The sequence below is a fragment of the Choloepus didactylus genome, chromosome 7 (genome assembly GCF_015220235.1).
Source record: "Choloepus didactylus isolate mChoDid1 chromosome 7, mChoDid1.pri, whole genome shotgun sequence".
Taxonomy (NCBI): Eukaryota; Metazoa; Chordata; class Mammalia; order Pilosa; family Megalonychidae; genus Choloepus; species Choloepus didactylus.
In genome coordinates, this window is record NC_051313.1 from 116,600,251 (window position 1) to 116,621,181 (window position 20,931).

A 20,931-nucleotide genomic window follows, 5' to 3' on the forward strand; every position below is an offset into this window, starting at 1 on the left:
TTTTAAAATTGGGTTGTTTTGTCTTTTGATCATTGAGTTGTAGGAACTCTTTATATATCCTGGATATTAAACCCTTATCAGATAATGTGGTTTACAAATATTTCCTCCTGTTGAGTAGGCTGCCTTTTCACTTTCTTGACAAAGTTGTTTGAGGCACAGAAGTATTCAGTTTAGAGGAGGTCCTATTTATCTGTTTTCTCTTTCATTGTTTGTGCTTTGGATATAAGATCTAAGAAATCACCTCCTACCACAAGGTCTTCTAGGAGTTTTATGGTTCTGGCTTTTATATTTAGGTCTTTGATCCATTTTGAGTTAATTTTTGATGAGGTATAAAATAGGGGACCCTTTCATTCTTTTGGATATGGATATCTGGTTTTCCCAGCACCATTTGTTGTCCAGACTGCTCTGTCCCAGTTGGTGGCCTTAGCGGCCTTGTCAGAAATTAGTTGACCATATTCAGTGAGGGTGTACTACTGAGTTCTCAATTTGATTCTATTGGTCAGTGTCTATCTTTATGCCAATACCATGGTGCTTTTATCACTGTGGCTTTGTAATATGCTTTAAAATGGGGAAATGATTGTCCTCCAACTTCATTTTTCTTTTTGAAGATGTTTTTGGCTATTTGGGCCCTTTACCCTTCCAAATAAATTTGGTAATTTGCTTTTTCAATTCTGCAAACTAGTCTGTTGGAATTTTCCTTGGGTTTACATTGACTCCGTAAAACAGGTTGGGTAGAATTGACTTTAGCCTTCCAATCCATGAATACGGAATGTCCTTTCATTTATTTTTTATTTCTTTTAGCAATGCTTTCTAGTTTTCTTTTAGCAATGCTTTGTAGTACTTTACATCCTTGGTTAAGTTTATTCCTAGGTATTGGCTTCTTTTAGTTGCTATTGTAAATGGAATTTTTTCCTGATTTCCTACTCAGGTTTCTCATTATCAGTGTATAGAAACACTACTGATTTTTTTATCATAGTTTTTTATTGTAGAATGTAAAATATATACATTACAGTGATAACTTTCCAAGTGCGATTTAACAAGTAGTTAGTAAATTTCAAAGAATATTATAGGTTACAATTCCACAGTTGCAGTTATTTCTTCATTATGAAATATAACATATACACAAAAAGGTACTATCCTTCAAAGTATAATTTAACTAGTAGATATATAGGGAATTTACAAAGTTATTATGAGTTATAATACATAATTTCAGTCACTACCTTATTGCAAAATCTAACATATATACAAAAAGGTATAGCTTTCAAATTATACCTTAACAAGTAGGTATATAATAAATTTCAAAGGATGTTATGGGTTACAGTTTGACCATTTCAGTTTTTTCCTTTTAACTATTCTAATACCCTACCAACTAAGGAAAAGAAAATTATATAAAGATTCAGTATTTATAATCCATTGTTAAATTCCATCTTGTCTGTTGCTACCCCTTCCTCTAGTTTATTCGCTTTCCTGATCTTCAGGGATATCTAGTCAGTGACCACACTAACCTGTTCATGTTGAAAAGTGATGTCAACTTTATGAGCAAAGGGGACATACCTAGTTGATGTTCTTGAAGAGACTATTGCTTCTGGGTTTCAGAACGTAGCTGGCATAGGGGCACTCTGAAGGATTTAAGTTCCTGATGAATAAACTTAGTGAGTGAAGCTTTTATAGAGTATGACATTCCTGTTAATTATAGTCCCTAATATGCAATGTGTTGATTTTTCCCATTTACCCTTCTGTTGTCAACTCTCTGTGCCAGTATAATATCTTAGAAGTATATCATGCAAGTGCCTATCTATATTTGTGGTGCTGATCTGTGGGAAACATACCTTTAAACAACCCCTTTCATTCTATTTGCCTTCAGTACAACTCTGATACTTATAATCCCATTAAAAAATAATCATCACCCCTATCCATTACCACATGTTTGAATTCAGCATCATTAACATATTAGACTACCATTTCGCCTAACTAGCTACTGTCTATCACTAGGTCCCCAATATTCTTACATTATAAGACATTGATTTTACGTTGTTCAGAGAGTTCATAGAAGTGGTAGCATACAATATCTCTCCTTTTGCATCTGAGTTATTTCACTCAGAATTATATCTTCAGGATTCATCCAGTCAAATGTTTCAAGACTTTGTTGCTTTCTATTGCTGCATAGTGTTCCATCATATGTCTATACCACATTTTGTTTATCCACTCATTTGTTGAAGGACACTTGGGTAGTTTCCATCTCTTGGCAATTGTGCTGCTATGAACATCAGTGTACAAATGTCTGTTCATGTCACTGCTTTCAGATCTTCTGGGTATATACCAAGAAGTGGAATTGCTGGATCATAGGGTAATTCAATATCTGGTTTTCTAAGGAACCGCCAAACTGTCTTCCAGAGTGGCTGTACCATTATACAGTCCCACGAGCAATGAATATGAGTTCCAATTTCTCCACATCCTCTCCAGCATTTGTGGTTTCTTGTTTATTGGTTGGCAGCCATTCTTATTGGTGTGAGATGATATCTCATTGTGGCCTTGATTTGCATCTCCCTAATAGCTAGTGAAGATGAACATTTTTTCATGTGTTTTTTAGCCATTCTGTTTCCTCTTCGAGAAATGTCTTTTCGTATCTTTTTCCCATTTTATAATTGTTTGTATTATTGTCATTGACTTGTAGGATTTCTTTATATATGCAAGATACTAGTCTCTTTTGATACATGGTTTCCAAATATTTTCTCCCATTGAGTTGGCTGCCTCTTCACCTGTTTGAGAAATTCCTTTGAGGTACAGAAGGTTTTGATTTTGAGGAGTTCCCATTTATCTGTTTTATCTTTTTTGCTTACGCTTTGGGTATAAGGTCTAAGAAGCAACCTCCTAATACTAGGAGGTGTATGCCTACATTATCTTCTAGGAGTTTTATGGTACTGCCTCTTATATTGAGGTCTTTGATCCACTTTGAGTTAATTTTTGTGTAGGGTGTGAGGTAGGGGTCCTCTCTCATTCTTTCTGTTGGAGCTTTCCAGTTCTCCCAGTCCCATTTGTTGAAGAGACTGTTCTGTCCCAGTTCAGTAGATTTGGGGACCTTATCAAAAATCAGTCGACTGTATATCTGGGGGTCTATATCTGAACTCGCAATTTGATTCCGTTGATCAATATGTCCATCTTTATGCCAATACCATGTTATTTTGACTACTATAGCTTTATAGTAGGCTTCAAAGTCTGGTAGTGAAAGTCCTCCCACTTTGTTCTTTTTTTAGGATGTTTTTGGCAATTCAAGGCCCCTTTCCCTTCCAAGTAAATTTGGTAAGTAGCTTTTCCAAGTCTGCAAAGTAGGTTGTTGGAATTTGGATTGGGATTGTGTTGAATCTGTAGATCAGTTTGGGTAGAAGTGACATCTTAACAATGTTTAGTCTTCTTTCCATTAGCATGGAATATTTTTCTACCTATTTAGTTCCTTTTTTATGTCTTTTAGTAAAGTTTTGTAATTTTCTGTGTAGATGTCTTTTATGTTTATTCCTAGGTACTTGTTTTTTCAGTTGCTCTTGTAAATGGAATTTTTATTTGATTCCCTCTTCAGTTAGGTCATTACTAGTGTATAAGAATGTTACTGACTTTTGTGCATTTAACTTATATCCCGTCTCTGCTAAATTTGTTTATTAGCTGAAGTAGCTTTGTGGTTGAATTCTCAGGATTTTTCAAATATGAGATGATATCATCTGCAAATAATGACAGTTTTACTTTCCCTTTCCAATTTGGATACCTTTTACATCTTCATCTTGGCGAATTACTCTGGCTAGATGGCAGTGGGCATCCTTGTCTCATTCCCGATCATAGAGGAAAGGCGCTCAGCCTCTCACTATTGGGTGCTATGCTGGTTGTGGGTTTTTCATATATGCCCGTTGTCATACTGAGGAAGTTTCCTTCAATTCTTAGCTTTTGAAGTGTTTTTATGAAAAAGGGATGTTACATTTTGTTGCATGCTTTTTCAATGTCTATTGAGATGATACTTGATTTTTCCCTTTTGATTTGTTAATGTGTTGAATTATGTTAATTGATTTTCTTATGTTGAACCACCATTGCATTCCAGGAATGAACCCCTCTTGGTCGTGGTGTATAATTCTTCTAATGTGCCTTTGGATCTGATTTGCAAGTATTTTGTTGAGAATTTTTGCATCTATATTCTTTAGGGAGCTTGGCCTATAGTTTTCCTTTTTTGTAGTGTCTTTATCTGGTTTTGATATCAGAGTGATATTAGCTTCATAAGATGAGTTACATAGTGTTCCTTAGAGTTTGAGCAGGAATGGGGTCAGTCCTTTTTGGAAAGTTTGGTAAAATTCCCCTGTGAAGCCATCTGACGCTGGGCTTTTATTTGTAGGTAGATTTTTGATGACTGATTGGATCTCTTTGTTTGTGATTGGTTTCTTGAGGTCTTCTGTTTCTTCTTGGGTCCGTCTAGGTTGTTAATGTGTTTCCAGGAAATTGTCCTTTTCCTCTAAATTGTCTAGCTTCTTGGCATACAGTTATTCATGGTATTCTCTTAGGATTTTTAAAATTTCTTCAGTATCTTGAGTAATTATCCCCTTTTCTTTTCTGATTCTGTTTATTTGGGTCTTCTCTCTTTTTTACTTTGTCAGTCCAGCTAAGGGTCTGTCAATCTTACTGATTTTCTCAAAGAACAAACTTTTGGTTTTGTTTATTCCATTGTTTTTTTCTTCTCCAGCTCATTTATTTCTGCTTTAATCTTTGTTATTTCTTTTTGTCTACTTGCTTTAGGATTAGTTTCCTAATCATTCTCTGTCATCTTCAGTTTTTCAGTTAGGTCTTTAGTTTCAGCTCTTTCTTTCTTTTTGATGTATGCATTTAGAGCTATATATTTCCCTCTCAGCACTGTCTTTGCTGCATCCCACAGGTTTTGATATGTTGTATTCTCATTTTCATTCGTCTCTAGATATTTACCAGTTTCTCCTTTGACCCACTGAGTGTTTAGGAGTGTGTTGTTTAATCTCCATATGTTGTGGAAGATCTGATTCCTTGGTGGTTGATTTCTAGTTGCATTCCATTGTGGTCAGAGAATGTGCTTTGAATAATTTCAGTATTTTAAAATTTGTTAAGACTTGTTTTGTGCCCCAACATATGATCTATCCTGGATAATTTTCCATGGGCACTAAAGAAGAATGTGTATCCTGGTACTTTGGTATGTAACGACCTGTATATGTCATAAGTCTAATTCATTTATCAAATTATTTAGGTTCTCAAATTTCCTTATTGGTCCTCTGTGTAGCTGGTCTATGTATAGAAGAGAGTGGTGTATTGAAGTCTCCCACTATTATTTTAGGTGTGTTTATTGCTTCCTTCAGTTTTGCCAATGTTTGTCTCATGTATTTTAGAGCTCCTTGATTGGGTGCGTAAACATTTATAATTGTTATTTCTTCTTAGTGAATTATACCTGTTATTAGTATATACTGTCCTTCTTTATCTCTTATGAAATCTTTGCATTTAAGGTCTATTTTGTCAGATATTAGTATAGTTACCCCAGCTTTCTTTTGGTTGCAGTTTCCGTGGAATATTTGTTTCCATCCTTTTACTTTCAGTCTCTTAGTGTTGCAGGGTCTAAGATGAATCTCTTGTAAACAGCATATAGATGGGTTGTACTTTTTAATCAATTCTACCAGTCTATAGCTTTTTTAAAAATGAAATTCAGGTTTATTGAGATATATTCACATACCATACAATCATCCATGGTGTACAAGCAACAGTTCACAGTACTATCATATATAGTTATGCATTTGTCACCCCAATCTACTTTTGAACATTTTCCTTACACCAGAAAGAATCAGAATAAGAATAAAAAATAAAAGTAAAAAAGAACATCCAAACCACCCCCCCACCCTATTTTCATTTAGTTTTTGTCCCCATTTTTCTACTCATCCATCCATACACTGGATAAAGGGAGTGTGATCCACGAGGTTTTCACAATCACACTGTCACTCCTTGTAAGCTACATTGTTATACAGTTGTCTTCAAGAGTCAAGGCTACTAGGTTGGAGTTTGATAGTTTCAGATATTTACTTCTAGCTATTCCAATACATTAAAACCTAGAAAGTGTTATCTATATAGTGCATAAGAATGTCCACTAGAGTGACCTCTTGATTCCATTTGAAATCTCTCAGCCACTGAAGCTTTGTTTCATTTCATTGGGCATCCCCCTTTTGGTCAAGAAGATGTTCTCAATCCCACGATGCTGGGTCCAGTTTCATTCCTGGGAGTCATATCCTGCATTGCCAGGAAGATTTACACCCCTGGGAGTCAGGTCCCATGTAGGGGGGAGGGCAGTGAGATCACCTGCTGAGGTGGCTTAGCTAGAGAGAGAGGGCCACATCTAAGCAACAAAGAGGTACTCAGGGGGAGACTCTTAGGCACAATTATATGCAAGTTTAGACTCTCCTTTGCAGTAATGGGCTTCATAAGGGCAAGCCCCAAGATTGAGGGCTTGGCATACCAAGCAGTGAGTCCTCAGTGTTTGTGAGGACATCAGCAACAATCGAAGTGAGGAAGTCCAACACTTCCACATTTTTCACCAGTTCCTCGGGAGCCCTGCATATATGTTTTTATTCTCTGCCCAAATTACTTTGGGATGTGTTGCTGTTTCACTCTAACCTATACAGACCTACCATATCTCACTTCCTATTCAAAGTTCCATGTAATTGTAGTGTTTGAATAAACTGTAGAAGTTATATTGTTTAGAAAATAATAGATCCTGCACCAAATAAACATCTCTTCCCTTGGTCTCACAGGGAAGTTGAAGTTTTAACACACAGTCAGTTTCAGCCTTTACTCTTTGGCCTGATTTGCCCTAGTGTTAACCAGATTTGCTTCATTCATATCTCTAATTGAAGTCTGGTCTCTTTTTCAGCCTTTTTTTTTTTTTTTTACAGTTGCTGTATGTGCTAATACTGTAAATCATATCTGCTGAGCTCTAGCTCTGAGTTTCAGGTGTCACACAGATAGCCAGTGTTCCAGAGACCAGTCAGGTTATAACAAAAGGATCAGCATCTCAGAGTTTGGAGATAGCCATTACGATTCAGGAATAGATTTGACAGCTGTAAGAGCTTACAATCTAGGGACCATTGCATAATCATTTGCCTGTTAGTCTGTACTCTAAGAGTCAGTTCTGAGTTTATACATTGTAGTTAGTCCATATTGGTGAGGCATCATAGTGTTTGCCTTTGTTTCTGACGTACTTCACTCAAAATGCTGTCTACAGGATCCATTCACCTCGCGTGTCACACAGCTTCAATCTTTCTCATAGTTGCTCAATATTCCATTGTATGCATACACCACAGTTCACCATTCTGTTCCTCACTCAGTGTACCCTTATGCAAATCGTGACTACTTCCTCCATAAACACCAGAGTGCAAATGTCCATTCATGTCTCTGCTCTCAGATCTTCCAAGTACATACTCCATAATGAAGTTATAGGACCTTATGGCCCCCACATACTTAGCTTCTTATGGAACCATCATGCTGCCAGTCTGTAACTTTCAATTGAAGAGTTTAATCCATTCAAATTCAAAGTTATTACTGTGAAGGGAGTTCTTGAACCAGACATCTTATCCTTTGGTTTTTAGTTGTTAGATCTATTTTTATTCTCTCTCTTTTTTCCTTTAAGTAACTCTTACTAATAACTCTTCAGTTCTGTGCTCTTCTCCAGATGTCTCTCTCTATTCATTTTTACTCAACTGGTAGAACTCCGTTTAGTATTTATTATAGGGCAGGTCTTTTGTTAACAAATTCTCTCAGCGTTTGTCTGTGAAAATTTTAAACTCTCCCTCAATTTTGAAGGAGAACTTTGCTGGATACAGAATTCTTGGCTGGAAATTTTTCTCTTTCAGAATCTGAAATATGTCATATCACCGCCTTCTTGCCTCCATGGTGCCCGCTTCTCCTACTGCTTTCAGAAGTCTCTTTGGCATTTGACAATCTAATCAGTATATGTCTCGAAGTAGGTTTATTTGGGTTTATTCTTTTTGGAGTTCATTGCGCATCTTTAATTTGGATATTTATGTCATTTAGAAGGGTTGAGAAGTTTTCCCCAACAATTTCTTTGAATACGTTTCCTAGCTCTTTTCCCTTCTCCTTCTGGAACACCGATGATTCTTATATTTGTGTGCTTTATGTTGTTCGTCATTTCCCTGCGATCCATTTCAAATTTTTCGATTTTTTTCACCATTTGTTTTTTGCTTTCACTTTCTATCACCCTAACTTCAAGGTCACTAATTTGTTCCTCTGCTTCTTCAAATCTGATACTATGTGTCTCAGGAATATTTTAAATTTGATTAACAGTATCTTTTATTTCCATAAGATCTGCTATTTTTTTAAATTTACTTTTGCAAATTCTTCTTTATGCGCTTCCAGGGTCTTCATGTCCTTTATATCCTGAGCCATAGTATTTATATTTGTGAGTACTTCTTTGATTAATTGCTCCAAATTTTGTGTCTCTTCTGGCATTTTAATTTGCTTGTTTGGCTTGTCCATATCTTCTGTATCCTTCAAGTGCTTTGTAATTTTGTGCTGGCTTTTGGGCATTTGCTTGTCTTGATGTGATTATTTTGGGAAGTGCAGAATTAATTGAGTGAGTATACATGATATGGTTTGCTGGAGTGCCATTTCCTGAGTCTACCAGCAGGTGGTGAACTTGAGGCACAGCTTGCTGGGGTGCAGTTTCCCAATTCTGCCAGAAGATGGCGCTCTCAAGTCTTCCCTGAACTTCTGTGTGGTGGGTGGAGTGCACACAGGAGGGGAACAAATCAGTGCACCAGATCTCCGTGTGCTCTGTGGAATCCTGGTTCTAGGGCTACAAAGTGGGCTGGAGTAGACAGGCAGGGAGTATGATCAAGGGCACCCTGCAGATGGGACATGGACCCTGCATGCCAGTTCTCTGCCTGCCCAGTCTCTAGGGTGTGGGTGTAGGTCCTAATTTCCTTGGCCCCTCTCCCTTCCCCACTTCTCACCACTGCACACCCTTCCCCTCCCCCGGACTTCTGTTGGGGGAGAGCATTCACATCCCACTAGGCTCCCTCATGGGAGCTCCCTGCCCTCTGGCTGTGGAGGATCACCCCCCCAGCAAACCGTCAAGATAGGTGGATGGGAGCAGGGAGAGCTGCTACTCACTGCCTTGCCCTGCTGCAATTTTGCTCCTGCCGGCCTGGGGGGGTGGGGGCGGTCTGGTCAGAACAAATTCATCCTGTTCCTTGAGCTACCATCTCTCCTCCGTTTTTGTTGGGTGTCCCTTCCACGTACTGTTGGGGACCCTCTATGGCTGATCACACCCCGGAACCATGGTCCCTGGTGTCCTCCAGCCCTTTTATAATTACTCTGATGGAGGAGGGCCCTGTCCACCTCCCCTACTCCTCCATCTTCCTGGAAGTCTCCTCCACTACTGATTTTTGCATGTTAATCTTGTATCCTGCCACTTTGCTGAACTCCTTTATTAGCTCTAGTAGCTTTGTTGTAGATTTTTTCAGGACTTTCTAGGTGTAGGATCACATCATCTCCAAATATTGAAAGTTTTACTTCTTCCTTTCCAATGTGGATGTCTTTTCTTTTCTTTTTCTTGCCTAATTGCTCTAGCTAGAACTCCTAATACAGTGTTGAAGAACAGTGGTGATGGTGGGCATCTTTGTCTTGTTCCCAATCTCAATGGGAAAGCTTTCAATCTCTCACCATTGAGCTCAATGTTAACTATGGGTTTTGTATATATGCCCTTCATCATATTGAGAGAATTTCCTTCTATTACTATTTTTCAAAGTGTTTTTATCAGAAAGGATGCTGGATTTTGTCAAATGCCTTTTCTATGTCAATCGAGATGATCATGTGGTTCTTCTTCAATTTGTTAATATGGTGTATTACATTGATTTATTTTCTTGGGTTGAACCACCCTTGCATACCTAGGATAAGACCCACTCGATCATTCTTTTAATGTGCAGTTGGATTCGATTTGCAAGTATTTTGTTGAGGATTTTTGCATCTATATTAATTAGAGAGATTGGTCTGTAATTTTCTTTCTTGTGTCTTTATCTGATTTTGGTATTAGGGTGACGCTGGCTTCATAGAATGAGTTCTGTAGAGTTCCTTCCTCTTTCAGTTTCCTGGAAGAGTTTAGCAGATTGGTATAATTCATTTGTGAAGCCATCTGGTCCTGGGTTTTTCTTTTTTGGGAGGTTTTTGATAACTGTTTCAATCTCTTTACTTGTGACTGGTTTGTTGAGATCTTCTGTTTCTTCTAGAGTCAGTGTGGGTTACTCGTGTTTGTAGAAAATTGTTCATTTCATCTACGTTGTCTAGTTTGTTGGTGTATAGTTGTTCATAGGATCCTCATTTTTATTTCTGTGGGGTTAGTAGTTTTCTTTCTCTCATTTCTGATTTTGTTAATTTGAATCTTCTCTCTTTTTTAATTTGTCATGCTAGCTAAGGGCTTGTCAATTTTGTTGATCTTCTCAAAGAACCCATTTTGGTTTTGTCGATTCTATTGTGTTTTTGTTCTGAATTTCATTTATTTCTGCTCTAATCTTTGTTATTTCTTTCTTTCTGCTGGCTTTGGGATTAGTTTGCTATTCTTTTTCCAGTGTCTCCAGGTATGTGGTTAGAGCTTTGATTTTTGCTCTTTCTTCCTTTTTTATGTAGGCATTTAGAGCTACAAAGTTCCCTCTCAACACTGTCTTTGCTGCTTCCCTTAAGTTTTGACATGTTTTGTTCTCGTTTCATTTGTCTTGAGATATTTGCTTTTTTTTTTTTTTTTTGCATTCTGTTCTTTGACCCACTGATAGTTTGTGTGTGTTGTTTAACCTCCATTAATTTGTGTATTTTCCAGTCCTCTGCCTGTTGGTGACTTCCAGCTTCATTTCATTATGATCAGAGATGGTGCTTTGTACAATTTCAATCATTTTAAATTTATTAAGACCTGTTTTGTTTCTCAATGTGGTCTATCCTGGAGAATGATCCATGAGTACTTGGAAAGAATGTTATATACTGCTGTCTTGGGGTGCATTATTCTGTATATGTTGGTCAGGTCTCGTTCATTTATCAAATTATTCAAGTTCTCTATTTTCTTATTGCTCATCTGTCTAGATGTTCTTATCCATTGATGTGAATGGTCTCTTGAAGTCTCCAAATGTTATTGTAGATATGTCTGTTTCTCCCTTCAGTTTTGCGAGTGTTTGCCTCATATATTATTTGGAACACCCTGGTTAGGTACGTATATATTTATGATTGTTATTTCTTCTTGGTGGATTGCCTCTTTTATTATATAATGTCCTTCTTTGATTCTTATAATAGCTTTACATTTAAAGTTTATTTTGTCCAACATTAGTATAGCTATCCCAGATTATTTTTTGATGCTGTTTGTGTGGATTATCTTTTCCTAGCCCTTCACTTTCAACCTATTTGTATCTTTTTGTCTGAGGTGAATCTTTTGTAGACAGCATATAGATGGTCCATATATTTTTTTTATCCATTCTGCCAGTCTGTGTCTTTTGATTAGGGAGTTTAATCCATTAACATTCAATGTTCTTGCTGTAGAGCCAGTATTTACTTCAATCATTTTATCCTTTGGCTTTTATTTGTTATATCTTATTTTTGTCCCTCTTTTTACCCTTTTAGTTACCCTTATTAATAATCTTCATTTCTATACTCTCCTCCCAGCCTCTCTCTCCTGTTCTTTCCTTTCAGCCTTCAGGACTCCCTTTTGTATTTCTTGTAGGGCAAGTCTTTTGTTAATGAACTCTCTCAGCTTTTGTTTATCTGTGACTATTTTAAACTCATTTTTGAAGGATAGTTTTGTTGGATAGAGAATTTTGGGCTTGCAATTTTTCTCTTCCAGTATCTTGAATATATCATACCACTGCCTTCTCCCTGGGTTCTGATGAGAAATCGGCCCTTAGTCTTACTGGGCTTCCCTTGTATGTAATGAATCACTTTTCTCTTGCTGTTTTTATCTGTGGTATTTGACATTCTGATTAATATGTGTTTGGAGTAGGTTCGTTTGGATTTATTCAGTTTGTCATACATTGTGCTTCTAGGACCTGGATATTAATGCCTTTCATAAGAGTTGGGAAATTCTCAGGCATTATTTTCTTAAGTATTCCTTCTGCCCGTTTTCCCTTGTCTTCTTCTTCTAGTATACCCATGATGTGAATGTTTGTGCATTTTGTGTTGCCAGTCAGTTTCCAGAGATCCTGCTTAATTTTTCCAGTTCTTTTCTCTATATGTTCTTTTGTCTGTTCAAATTGGGGTGCTGTGTCTTCTAGCTCACTGATCCTTTCTTCTGCCTGTTCAGGTCTGCTGTTGTGTGCTTCTAGTGTATTTTTAATTTTGTCTGTTGTGCTTTTAATTCCTATAGGATCTATTATTTTTCTTTGCATGCTTTAAAACTCTTGGTTCACTCAATGTCTTCTTTTTTTTTTAATCTTTGCGTATCTTTATTTTTTTTAAGTTTTTTTTAACTTTATTGGAAAATTAAAACAACAAAAAGCCACAACATTTCAAACAAAATAAAGCAAAGGATTAAGAAAAACCAATAACCTAAAATAACTCCTTTGCTTCCAATGTGTTCCTACCATACCCCAAGAAAATTAATAAACCATAACCAAACAAAGGAATAAGAAAAACAAATAATCTGAAATAACTACATTGCTTCCAACATGTTCATACCATTCCCCAAGAAAATTAACAAACAAACCATAATAAAAGGCATAAGAGAAACCAAATAACCTAAAATGACTACATTGAAGCTAATTTTTTAATGCAATAGGTATTTTTTACTTTATCAAAAAATTAAAAAAAAAGCAATTCAAATAAAATAAGAATAAGAAAAACAACCTTAAATGGCTGTATTGCTTCCAACGTGTCCCCACCACACCCCAAGAAAATGAACAAACCCTAATAATACAAAGGAATAAGAAAAACAAATATCTAAAATAACTATATTGCTTCCAACATTTCCTACCAAATTTTCCTACCAGAAAATTTGCAAACCATGATCATTCCTGAGCATTCCCATAATATTGAGATTACTTTCTATAGCTTATTTGTTCTTATTATATTATTGTTCTCCTCCACTAGTTGCTGTCTATCTCTAGGTACCCTACATTCTACGATATAAAATACTTATTTTACATTTCTCACAGAGTTCACATTAGTGGTAACATACAATATCTCTCTTTTTGTGTCTGGCTTATTTCACTCAGCATTGTGTCTTCAAGGTTCATCCATGTTGTCATGTTTCACAGCCTTGTTCCTTCTTACTGCCACGTAGTATTCCCTTGTGCATATATATACTGCATTTTGTTTATCCACTTATCTGTTGAAGGGCATTTGGATTGTTTCCATCTCTTGGCAATTGTGAATAATGCCGCTATGAACATCAGTGTGAAAATATCACTCAGTGTCTTCTTACTATCCTTTATCTCTTTAGCCACATTGTTGAATTTGTTTAGGCAGTTTGTTTGAACTTCTTTGATTAGTTGTTCCAGATTCTTTATTTCCTCTGACTTATTGATTTGCTCCTTTGACTGGGCCATATCTTCCTGTTTCTTAATATGGCTTATTATTTTTTGCTGATGTCTGGGCATCGGATTATCTTGGTGAGTTTACTCTGAAGGTTGGATTCTCTTTCTTGTCAGAGCTTTTGTTGTTGATTGGGTTTGTGTTAATGCTCTTCTTTGAAACTTGGTTCCTTAGTATTACCCAATCAGGGCCAAGCCAGGGACCCACAAAGGGGGCACACACTGGTTCTAAAGGACCCTAGGGAGAAGGTCAGATAAAGACACCTAAAATTCTTTAATTCCACTTCCCAAGAGTGCACTTTACTGGCTTGCCCAGCATGTGGTCCTCTTTGCCCAAAAGCCTTTTAGATGTCTTCCTAGAGGTGTGCTTTCCTTGCCTGCCAGAAGATGGTGCTCTTTGGCAGCCTGTTCCCCTCAACCCTCAGAATGCAGATTATTCTTAACTGTCAGCACCAGACAGTGGATGGCTAGCTGGGCCTGGTAAGGTGGGTTGAAACTGCCAGTGGTCCCAACAGTCCAAATTCACTGCCCAAAAGCTGGCAGTGCTAGATCATGTCCCTCCCTGTTCTTGGGAGAGTGGACCTCTGCTGCCTTTTCTGTTTGGAGCTACATGCCCACAAGAGAATGGAAAACTGCCTGCTGTCTGCCCCAAGAGTGGGAAATGGGTGCCAGGAGCCAGGGCTGAGGGACGTTATTCACAATCTTTACCACACCTTCTTTGTCTCTTCGTTCCACACTTTCCTGGGGGTTGTAGAGTACTCCTTTTAATCTCCAGAGCCCCATATCTGTTGCTGTGGACAATTTCTGCCTGATCCCTAGTTGCTTTTCTGGGAGTGAAGTGAGCCCAGCCTCTCCCTAAGCAGACATCTTAGATCTTCCCTCTTGACTATTTTCAAAATGTCTAGCACCTTTCTTTCTTTCTTTTTTTTTTTAATTAAATTCAGTTTTATTGAAATATATTCACATACCATACAGTCATCCATGGTGTACAATCAACTGTTCACAGTACCATCGTATAGTCATGCATTCATCACCCCAATCTGTTTTTGAACGTTTTCCTTACATTAGAAAGAACCAGAATAAGAATAAAAAATAAAGGTGAAAAAGAACACCCAAATCATCCCCCCCATCCCACCCTATTTTTCATTCAGTTTTTGTCCCCATTTTTCTACTCATCCATCCATACACTAGCTACAGGGAGTGTGATACACAAGGTTTTCACAATCACACTGTCACCCTTTATAAGCTATGTTGTTATACCATCGTCTTCAAGTAGCTCCTTTCTTTTGCAATATCTTTCTGGTAGGTGGCAGACACATTGTAAAGTGACCCCCCAGTGATCCATGCTATTGTATAATCCTTTCCCTTGAGTATGGACAAGATCTGTAACTTGCTTCTAACCAAGAGAATATGGCAAAGATGATGGGATGTCCATCCTGTAGATTATGTTTCATTATATAAGACTCCATCTTAGCAGACTAGAGGGAGAAACTCTTCTGGCCTTGAAGAATCAAATGGCCATGTGTGAACTGCATATGGAGAGGGCCACATGGTGGGGGAACTGTGGAGGATGGTCTCTAGGATTTGAGGGCAGCATCCAGCCAACAGCCAGTTAAGAGGGCAGGGGCCTCAAGCATTCCAATGAGTTTGGAAATGGATTCTTCCCCCGTTGAGCCTCCAGATGAGAATGCAGCCCAGCCAACACCTTGATTGCACCCTGAGCTGAGTACCCAGCTAAACTGTGCTGGGACTCTTGACCCACGAAAACCATGAGATAACAATTGTATGTGTTTTTTTTTTTTTTTTTTTTGATTTATAAATAAGTTTATAATGATACTTACATAATTAAAACAAACACATGAAACTCACAAGTTATGCAAAGAAATTGATGTATAATAAAAACAGCAATAAACTGACAGGCAAAAATTTAAAGAAAGATATAATAAGGAGTTAAATATTAAATAGACAACTTTACTTCTAAATTTCACTTTGTTACCCATACTGAACTGGAATTAAACAGCTCTCTTTAGGAGGTCTTGTACTGAAATTCTGGAAATTGGTAAATTATGTTTTGATAAGAGCTTAAAGTTAATGACCTATTTCCATGCAGTACCTAATGCTGCCTTAATATGAAGTCACTTTCATTCTGCTTTGAGGTGAAATAGCTTTAAGTTAATCTGTTCTGCCAGGCTAGAAAAATGTTACCAACATTTTGCTGATACGTGGGGATGTGGCAGGAATAAACTAATATTTAGAGAGTAAAGAGATCTGAGTAGAAGTAACCAGGCAACAGTTTCAAGAGAAGCAAAAGCTAGGAGAGGGAAATCAATGAAAACATGCACAAGAATAGGCAGAGTAATAAGCACAATTAGTGCAGCTGTGAAATGAACAGAAGAAATTAATCCATGGAACAAGATAAGGACTTCTTCAGTTAATTATTCACTGGAAAACAACTCAGTGCCTAGCCAAAGAAATTTGTTTAACAGAAGTACTTGAGAGGAAGAGCTGGGGGATATTAGGATATGGATTGCCACCTTTAAATTCAGGTTGAGTTCTTGTTGACGTGGTGAACATCTGCTTCAAATAGCAATAAAACTAAAGCTATATAGACTATACAGCTGCATTCTTTAAACTAACATAATAAAAAAGAACTTCAAATTAGACTAGCAAAAACGAGTCATAAGCATTGTCAAATAAGGCACATGTAAAAATCTGTACACATTATTCAGTGAAAGACTATATATGTATATTTGGAGGTAGAAATAATTACAAAAATACTGACATTTCTAAAGTATTAGCATATCTGTTACAAACAATCACCAACTAATCCCCCATTCAGAAAACTGCTTTCTAAAATGATTATTCAACATCTTAAAGACTGCATATTTGTGGATTTTCTGGAAATTTCACAGGTGAGCATCTGGAGAATTCAGTTAGTGGCAAAAAAAGTTGTCCATACTATGAGAAATGCAATATGGGAATTATAAAAAGTTATAAATGTTCATAAACCCCATGGTCATCATAATGTAAATGTCCTTGGGTACACCAAGTTGATGTTTCCTCATCAAATAAGATTTCACAATTCTTATTTTACAGGCCCATTGAAGTTTTTAGTAATGTGGCTATATCTGCTGGTATACTCCCTTCATCACCTTCATCTACTGTGTTCATATCTTGCTCTAGTTTCAGTTTCTGTTGGTTAATTTTTAGCATAGATTCTTCAGTCATCCCTTGGCTTATTAATTTTATAACTAGTAGTTCTTTAGTTTGGCCTACTCGATGGCATCTATCTTCTGCTTGTTTGTCACTGTAAGGAGTACGATCAATATCGTGAAGTATAACAACATTTGCTGAAGTCAGATTAATTCCTAGTCCACTAGCTTTTGTTGACAGCAGGAACACAAAGGTATCTGTAACGGTATTGAACTCATCAGTTAGAAGAATCCTTTCAGAAATCTGAGTCTTTCCATCTAATCTGAGTTATCTATGCTGAAGATGCTTTAAGAGAACCTCTAAAATGTCGAGCATCATGGTAAATTGGCTAAATACTACAAATCTATCACCCTTCTGTTTCAATTCAGACAAGATGTATCCCAAAACTCAGAATTTTCCAGAATCTAAAATCAAATCCATGTCTAACTGGAAGTTATTAATATGTCGATACTGTTTACAAAGTACATGCAGTTCAGAGTCTGTCATAACTTCCATATCTTCAAAGATCAGATCAGGGTTAGCCTCACAATGTGTAGATTCCTTTAGCATAAGCTGAGAATTTCCTTGAGTTTTTCAGCTGTGTAATATTGGCGATGTAATAAAGGATGATTGGCTATTTTTCTCAATTGCATCATGACATTGCACATTTCTGTGTTTTTTTCCATGTTATTGATAGATTTTTTCAATCTGTTGAAAAGACACAAATAGAGCTGCTCCTGCTTCTCTGACATTGCACATAACTCAATTTGGTCTTTCTTGGGAGGTAGCTGCTTGAGAACCTCTTCTTTTACTCTTCTGAGAATAAATGGTTTTATAATTTGTTTTGCATGTGCTATTCTCTCCTTTTCATATATGCTTTGCTCATCTGCTGATTTTGTCTTAGAAGAAAACATTCTTTGCACTTCACTGGTGCTACTACTAAACATGTGCGGCATAACAAAATTCAACAGGGACATGAGTTCTAACAGATTATTCTGTACAGGTGTGCCTGTGAGCAGCAAGCGATTATTTGCATTAATTGTCATAAGGTGCTGGTAGCGGATGGAGCCCATATTCTTCAGCATATGGCCCTCATCACAAATTGCATAATTAAGTTTCAGCAGTTGAAACAGACTACGGTCATCAGAACTGCTGATTGCACAATTATACGTGGTCACTATTACATTGTATTCTTCATATCTGCTATGAATGTTATATCTAATTTGTTTATGTTCTCCTTGAGAACCATAGTAACAGAGCACCTTTAAAGTGGGGCACCATAAATTAACTTCCTTTAACCAGTTATCTATAGTTGAGGCTGGAAAGACAATCAAATGAGGACCTTTATTGCCCTCCTGCAAGAGGTATGCAAGGAATGCAGTTGCTTGAATAGTTTTTCCTAGGCCCATTTCATCTGCCAAAATGCCATTAAGTCCATGTTTATGTACCAATGCCAGCCAATTCAAACCAACCTTCTGATAGGGCTTGAGTGACAAACTTTGGTTTAGAATGGAGGGTTGTTCTATGTTCCATCCACCTCCATTTCCAGTGAGCATGGTAACTTGTTTTGTCAATTTATTTGAAATGTCTTCACATTTGTTCATAAGCCTTATAACTACATCCCTTTCTTGGATCAGCGTTTTACAGTGCCAAATCAAATCTTCTGATAAGCCATTAATTTTGCACATCTTTGTGAACAGAGCTTCCCAACTATTAAAGGGCTAGAGTTCTGTTATCTTCTGAGCCTTTTTCTTAGAACACTGAGGAATCAAAGTAAGCTCACCAACTGAGGCATCTTGAAGGAAGTGAAGAATTTTACCTTTATAGCCATCCTCCATCACTTCTTCACCACTACTATAGTCCTAATCAAGTGAACTACCAACATCAGAACCTGAATCATATTCAGAGCCTTCCATAACTCTCTTGGGATTAAATACATTTTTTTAATGTTTCTTATTAAAACCATTTTGTGGTTTCATGGAACATTTCTGTTTTAGTTTTGTTTTAGCTGCATTTTTAGGATAATTTTGATTCCATGAAGAAACTTCTTTTCCATTTGGAACCTTGTTTTGTGAACCATACTGCATATCTTGGTCTTCTGCAAACACTTTAAAGATTCTAAAGCTTCTGTATACATCCATTCATGTTCCTTGAGTACTTCCCTTAGCTCCTGTTTATTAAAATTGGGAAATTCCTTTTGCAATTTCAATACAATACTTTCCTGCTTTTCCCAGTTACTGCTGGATTCTGCAGACTTATTTGATTCTTCTCCATGATCCAGTCTTTTCTTTTTTATAGATTGATCATCATTAAATTCATCTTCTTCATATGGCTCTGAAGAAGAAGATAATTTTCTTTTCCTGGGTCCACCACCTGCATCACCAGACATTAGCAAGGTGGCAGCAATTGCTCCATCCATAGTGCTTGTTGATTCAATCAACTTAAGTAAATCATTGTCACTTCTTTGTGGAAAAAGTTCCTTCAGGGTCTGAAGTTTAGCATCTTTGAGATCTTCCAATTCTGAAAGGTCTTCCAATTCTGAAATATCATTTTTTTTTTTTTTCTTTTATCTTTTTTTTTTAATCTTCATTTTACTGAGATATATTCACTTACCACGCAGTCATACAAAACAAATCGTACATTCGATTGTTCACAGTACCATTACATAGTTGTACATTCATCACCTAAATCAATCCCTGACACCTTCATTAGCACACACACAAAAATAATAAGAATAATAATTAAAGTGAAAAAAGAGCAATTGAAGTAAAAAAGAACACTGGGTACCTTTGTCTGTTTGTTTGTTTGTTTCCTTCCCCTATTTTTCTACTCATCCATCCATAAACTAGACAAAGTGGAGTGTGGTCCTTATGGTTTTCCCAATCCCATTGTCACCCCTCATAAGCTACATTTTTATACAATTGTCTTTGAGATTCATGGGTTCTGGGTTGTAGTTTGATAGTTTCAGGTATCCACCATCAGCTACCCCAATTCTTTAGAACCTAAAAAGGGTTGTCTAAATTGTGCATAAGAGTGCCCACCAGAGTGACCTCTCGACTCCTTTTGGAATCTCTCTGCTACTGAAGCGTGTTTCATTTCCTTTCACATCCCCCTTTTGGTCAAGAAGATGTTCTCCATCCCACGATGCCAGGTCTGCATTCCTCCCCGGGAGTCATATTCCACGTTGCCAGGGAGATTCACTCCCCTGGGTGTCTGATCCCACGTAGGGGGGAGGGCAGTGATTTCACCTTTCAAGTTGGCTTAGCTAGAGAGAGAGGGCCACATCTGAGCAACAAAGAGGCATTCGGGAGGAGGCTCTTAGGCACAACCATAGGGAGGCCTAGCCTCTCCTTTGCAGCAACCGTCTTCCCAAGGGTAAAACCTACGGTAGAGGGCTCAATCCATCAAACCACCAGTTCCCTATGTCTGTGGTCATGTTAGCAACCATTGAGGTGGGGTAGGCCAATTGAAATATCATTTCTACCTGCCGTGGTAGGATGGCCTTCGGACTCTTCATCTTCAGATGGCTCAGAAACTATAATCACGGTATCGTTGTTGAATTTTTTCTCTCGAACTGCATTGGAACAATTTGAGGAAACAACATCTTCAGTATCAGAAGAAAAATCAATATACTGTATTCCTCTTTCATTCTTGAAATATGATATACTTGCATTTCTTTCATTTTCTGGAGTTTCTGGAACACTAGAATCTTCTGTTTTTTCAGTTATATCTGAATCAGGGGTGCTTGCCCTGCTAACTTCCCCTTCAGTGTTCTCCTCTTCAGCACTAATAGAAATTGGTGAAGAAGGGCCGGGCTGGGAGGGGTGGGGGGTTGCTTCAGGTGCTTCCTCAGTCTTACTCCTTTTCTCAACGTGAAAATGGTTCAGGTTGAAAAGATTCATAGTGGAAGAAACCACTACCCTGTGGAGTTGGGGTTTTGAATGAACTATCGTCTTGCAGCCTTGGTGCTATGTCAATTGTATGTGTTTTAAGCCCTAAATTTGTGGTAATTTGTTATGCAGCATAGGATACCAATAAACAGTGGCATCTAAAGACAAAGTTTAAGGTTTTGCCTCCTAGCAAAGAAAGACAGAGCAATAGATGATGGATGATAGATAGGGAGGGAGGGATAGAAACAGCGATGTGACAGCATGTTAAAGTTGGTGGATTGAGCTATCGG

General features: G+C 37.4%; 1 protein-coding gene and 1 pseudogene across 3 annotated transcripts in view; one reads left to right on the forward strand and one right to left on the reverse strand.

Annotated features, from left to right (window-relative positions):
* The window catches only part of TCP11 (t-complex 11), a 47,718-nt gene that overhangs the window by 14,590 nt on the left and 12,197 nt on the right, over window positions 1-20,931 (forward strand). The gene's annotated exons all lie outside the window — the stretch shown is intronic.
* On the reverse strand, window positions 16,650-20,653 carry LOC119539715 (annotated as a pseudogene).